Raw genomic sequence first — 5,851 nt, forward strand, 5'->3', positions numbered from 1 at the left:
AATGAACCCACTTCCGACCATTTCAACTTTCGGTTCAATCGGGTTCGGTTTTTTTCGGGTTCGGTTATCTAGGTCGGTTTTTTTCGGTTAAGCTTGGCATTGGGCCAAATTGAATTTTAAGCCCAAATTTGATATCAATTCAAGTTTAATTTTTTTTGTTTGCAAACTTGACACATTTAAAAAAATCCAATTTAATTGCAATCAAAATTTTACACTTAATATTCAGAACCGTCTAAACTTAAACTCAAATAATACAATCAAATTTTACATTTATTTTAAAAAATATTATGAATAAAACTAAAATATTTATACTCATTTAATTCTTTTAAAACTCATTTTGATCTAGTTTTTTTTACCTGATATTAAATCAAACAATCAAATAATTAATAAAACAAAATTCTGATAGACATACTTTAATAACTTAATTTCCATCTCAATATATATTTTATTTTCTTATTACGGCCATTTATCAAGAAATAATAATTCTTCCAAGCTTCATTTCAAATCAAGCTTCTGTTTCAAAACTGACTTTATAATGATCCTTAGCCATTCTCAATTACCAAGCTTCATTTTTCAAAGACTTTGTAATGATCTTGTGTTAATCTTAGTCAATGAAACAAACTATCAAGCTTCCAGCTACCATTTCATATGTGAAAATAAGAAGCAAACTCATCTACAATAAAACATTAAAAAATCACATCAGTGAAACCAAATACTGATATTTTTCAAAAGTTCAATTTCAATATCAAAAATCACATTATCAATATACCATTGTTTAAGTTAAGTCATCTCATATTTTGATCCATCACTCTTCTTTTTGAGAAAGCTTTAGAGACTCATCATATTTGCTTGTTGTTTGTTCTAATTCCTTGTTGATGAGCCACCCTGCATCAAGTGCCATAATCATTTGAATGTTTTTTTATCTACAAAATATCAAATATTACATGACAGTTTAATAATTTAGGTCATCAATTCAATGATACAGATATACATATAAAACTACAATGAAAACAAACAATAACATCAACAAAAACATGAACTCCAATTATATTGATAAGTAGATCTAGAATTCACAAGCATGTTGATAACTTAATCATTAACAATTAAATAAGATAAAAACTATGATGCAGAACCAAAACTATCTCCAATTACATGATTTATTGTCAAACCAGAACCATGCCTATGTGAAACCATTTTACTTTTAGCATGAACTCATATTTCACTAGATCTTTTTCAAACTATTTCGTTTTAGCATGAACTCATAATAAAATAATGTCTCATTTTCAGCACACAAAATAAAAAAAAAAAACTCTCTTAGCTAAGAGAATACAAATAAAAGCTTGCTTATCTCATATTTCAGTTTCAGATCCCTGCTTCCAGCTTGCTTATTTCACCTCCCAGTTTCAGATCCCTGCTTTCTGCTTGCTTATTTCATCTTCCAGCTTCAGATCCATGCTTTCTGCTTGCTTGTTTCATCTCCCAGCTTCAGATCCATGCTTCCAGCTTCAGATCCATGCTTCAAGCTTCAGATCCATGCTTCCTCTGCTTGTTCAAGAGCTCTTCCATGTAAAAAAAAAGTTAAAGTTGGAGAAAAGCACAAGAAAATTAAGAAATGATAAAAGTTAAAAATCACAAGTTACAAAAACAAATAAAACCATAACATAATATATCTATGAGATTCAAAAACTATAGAATAACATGCCTTTCAGATAAACTATTGTGTTGGTGTTGTCAATGGAGAGATCTGCAAAGAGGAAAAACACTTACACAAAAGTAATTAGATTTATGAACCTTGTAGACTTTACCACCATCAAAAAAGTAATGGAACCACTAGTAAAGGTAAAAACGCATTCACAAATCTTAACTTCTAACAAGCATTAAAATCCTAAAACATAAAAGAGTAGAAATCAAAAAAGAAAAACTTCTAACCTTTTGAATACTGAGATACTTGTAGAAATTATCGGTGAAATGAAGATATAGAGGAGGTGAAGACGCAACATGAAGAGATAATGAAAGATATGGTATATGGAACACCAAAGCAGAAACATAGATAAGACGATTTGGACTAGGAACGGAGTAAAGGAAGTGCGGCGCAGATTTAAAGATGAAGGTTGAGTTTTAGGGTTAGGGAAAGATAAGAACAGAAGAAATGAAATCGTCTGGATTGGGTTAAGTGAACAAGTTAAACATGGACTTAAACTAGGTTGTGTAGAAGGCCCATAGAAGCATCACTGGATTCGGTCGGATTCGGATTCCGACGGGCCCAAGAATGCAAGCCGAATCCGACCAATGTAAACCGGTCCAACCCTTTTTAACCAACCGACAACCCGACGACCCGAACCGAACCGACCCAATACCTCAAAAAATACACGGGCCGGACCGGGTTCGGTCGGTTGACGTTTTGTTGTCCACCCCTAAATAGTATATCATGTTTATCCAATATCTCTAACCAATGCTTAAAATGTCCAAAAGCATTTATAATTTTTCAAATAAAGTAGCAATGGGTAATGTGAAGAAGTGAGCATTGTGTACTTTTTAAAGTCAATCTTTTCATCTCTTTTGTATCAACACCACATTTTTTACTTTTTTTCAAAATTATATCTTGTTAGCAGTACTTTTACATGCTTATTCCTCAACATTTTCTTTAACGATTTCATAGAATAATATATTTTGCAGCTTCACTATATTATTCAAATTTAAATGCTCGCCATATAAATACTATGCTTTTGTCTACAACATTAACAACCAACTCTTTATATCCATCAAGTGCCATATTGACTTCTATATTTTCTTCATATTCTTTTTAAAATTAAGTACTCATATTTAATCACATGCAAATCTATGTATATTCATTTATTTTGGGTTACATACTAAATTAGTCATGACAAAATAATTATATTACAACATCACACAAAACAAAACCATATGAAGTGTGAAGATAAATATATGGTGTTTTATTTGTTCAGTTAGAAGAAGTAAAATGAAAACAAGAAAAGTTTGATGCAATCAAAAGGAAAAGAGAAACCCTATGAAGTGTGAAGATAAAGTTTGGAATGACTTAGTTCAAAAAGAAAAAAATCTAGAAAAGTAAATAGAGAATTATGAGAGTATCACATAAATCTAGTATTATAACAATTTGATGTTAACATGTAACTTTTTTTTAGTCAAAAGAGGGCAGAGCCCTATATATAAAAATATAAAAGGAAAAAGGAAGAAGGTACAAAAATGAGGGGGGCAAGAACCTGACCTCAAACCTATCTAATCTTGTAATTAAGTAAACTTAATTTGTTTCTATTGTAGTCTAACTTAGCATCTGTGTGGACAATATTCCACCAAGTAAAACTAGAAATCTTTAAACCTAAGTTAGCTAATTTATCTGCACAATGGTTACCTTCCCGAAAATGTGAGAAGCAAAAAAATTAAAATTATGCATCTAAAACAAACAAGAATCCCATCTACTACGAATTTGCCAAGGGACCACCGAAGAGTTACTAAAAGTCCCATCTACTACGAATTTTCCAAGGGACCACCGAAGAGTTACTAAAAGCTGAGACCACAAGGGAAGAATCTGTTCATGCCAAGGGACCACCGAAGAGTTACTAAAAGCTGAGACCACAAGCGAAGAATCTGTTCATGCCAAGGGACCACCGAAGAGTTACTAAAAGCTGAGACCACAAGGGCTACTACGAATTTGCCAAGGGACCACCGAAGAGTTACTAAAAGCTGAGACCACAAGGGAAGAATTTGTTCATGCCAAGGGACCACCGAATTGTTCATGCCAAGGGACCACTGAAGAGTTACTAAAAGCTGAGACTACAAGGAAAGAAAGAGTTACTAAAAGCTGAGACTACAAGGGAAGAATTTGTTCATGCCAAGGGACCACAAAGTAATTATGAAAGACACAATATTGTTTTATACATCCATATTTTTTAATAAGCAATTTGTATCTAGCGGGTTTCAAACCTGAGACCTTGAGAGAAGCACACTCTCAGAACTCAAGCGTTTCACCGCTAGATCACACACACTCTCTGGTCCATATTTGTTTGTAAACGATACCTAAATAAAAATAATATTTGTACATGGAAAAAATCTATTTTTGATATAAATGTTTTTATATACGAAAAATGGTATTTATGATCAAAATATTTTTTATTCAAAAATGGTATATGGGAAAAAATCTATTATTAATCTAAATATTTTTATATACGAAAATTTACTATTGATCTAGATATTTTCATAAATGATACCTTAACAAAATATAATATTTGTGTATGAGAAAAAATATATTATTAATCTAAATATTTTTATATACAAAAAAATGGTATTTATGATCCCAACATTTTTTTAATTCAAAAATGGTATACGGAAAAAATCTATTATTGATCTAAATATTTTTATATATGAAAATTTACTATTGATCCAAATATTTTTATAAGAGATACCTAAACAAAAATATTATTTGTATACGCGAAAAAATCGGTTATTGATCTAAATATTTTATAAACGAAAAATGGTATTTATGATCCAAAAATGCTAAACGAGAAAAAATCTATTATTAATCTAAATACTTTATATACGAAAAAAATCTATTATTGAGCTAAATATTTTTTTCTTTAACCTTCTATTTAAAATAAATATATTATGTAAACAAATCTGTGTACCAGGCTAGAACCTATGCGTATGCACGAATTTATTACTAGTTCATACATAAAACATTAATTTTTGCACTTGCATCAATCATCACCTATTCAATATAATTTAAATCAATTAATAAGGTTTCTTTAACCTCATTCTTTCACACTCTTACATTAATTAAAGTGTTAATCAAAGGGATATGCCAAGTGTATTGAACCCTAGATAAATGGTCGAAATCTACTATCTAGCCTTTACTAAGACATTGGCCAAATTCCCTAAAGTGCCTTTCCCTCAAAAATAAATATCACTACGAATTGGATGTAACATTCCTATTTCTCAAAGCAGAAATAATTAGTGAAACCTAATGACTAATAAGTGTCAATATACTATTAAGCATCATTAACAATTGTTAAGAGAAGGTTTTATTTGAAATGGTTAGAATCAAAGGGGTATAGTTAGAATATGACTACATGGCACATTGGTAAATAAGTCTTAGTTGAGGGATATAAGGGACAATTATCTTTGTTGCATGGACCTTAAGGCTAGTACTAGAGCACTATAGTCCAAACCAGAATTTTATTAAGAAAAAGAACTAGAAGCATGGAAGAGGAAGAAGAACTCATGTTCAACATTGACATTTTCGTAACAAGGGTACAACCTCCACTAAAAGTGCCATAACTTTATGCTCACATCTTTGATTCAGTTAATTCTCGAAGCTTTGGATTCTACACAAAATTCTCTTCTATCTGTATATAAATTTCGCACTCATAGCTTGTTTATTGAAGGAGATAATCAAGTTTGAAGATTAGTGATCCATGCTGAATGTGAAGAAGAATGGGTTACGGGTTTGGTGAGCTTGAAGATGTAGTTTGTGTCAAGAAGAGAGTTCAATGGCAGCAAGAGCATCCTCATAACCTCTCTAAATCCATGGTGAGTCCTTAGATAGTGACTTGAGGAATTTGCATGCAAGGGTTAGAGTTGGGGTTAGGGATTTGTGAGAAATAATCCATGAATCTATGATGATAAAACATGTTTATATGATAATTGCTGGTTGTATGTGATGCCTATTGTCAATACATATCGTAATTGTTGCATGCAGGTGAATTTTAGGGGTTAGAATACCCCCATAGCATAACTGATGTGTTATGCATTTTTCTGATAAATCGCTACTCTGCTAAGCGGACTAGGGTCTCTTAGCGGATGTTGTTGTAATTCT

The 5,851-nt window shown here is 31.4% G+C and overlaps 1 long non-coding RNA gene across 2 annotated transcripts; it reads right to left on the minus strand.

The window, feature by feature from the left end:
* Positions 1 to 380: 380 nt before the first annotated feature.
* LOC131637465 (uncharacterized) lies at positions 381 to 2,351 on the minus strand. 2 transcript variants are annotated; one of them, XR_009294341.1, is made up of 3 exons: positions 1,930 to 2,351; positions 770 to 1,762; positions 381 to 673 (listed from the first exon to the last, which is right to left on the minus strand). It is a non-coding gene; the product is annotated as an uncharacterized LOC131637465 (long non-coding RNA). The 2 variants fall into 2 exon arrangements; XR_009294340.1 differs by having other exon boundaries at positions 770 to 1,744; positions 1,930 to 2,346.
* Between the last annotated feature and the right edge of the window lie 3,500 nt (positions 2,352 to 5,851).

This window comes from Vicia villosa, unplaced genomic scaffold, assembly GCF_029867415.1.
Source record: "Vicia villosa cultivar HV-30 ecotype Madison, WI unplaced genomic scaffold, Vvil1.0 ctg.002009F_1_1, whole genome shotgun sequence".
NCBI classification, from domain to species: Eukaryota; Viridiplantae; Streptophyta; class Magnoliopsida; order Fabales; family Fabaceae; genus Vicia; species Vicia villosa.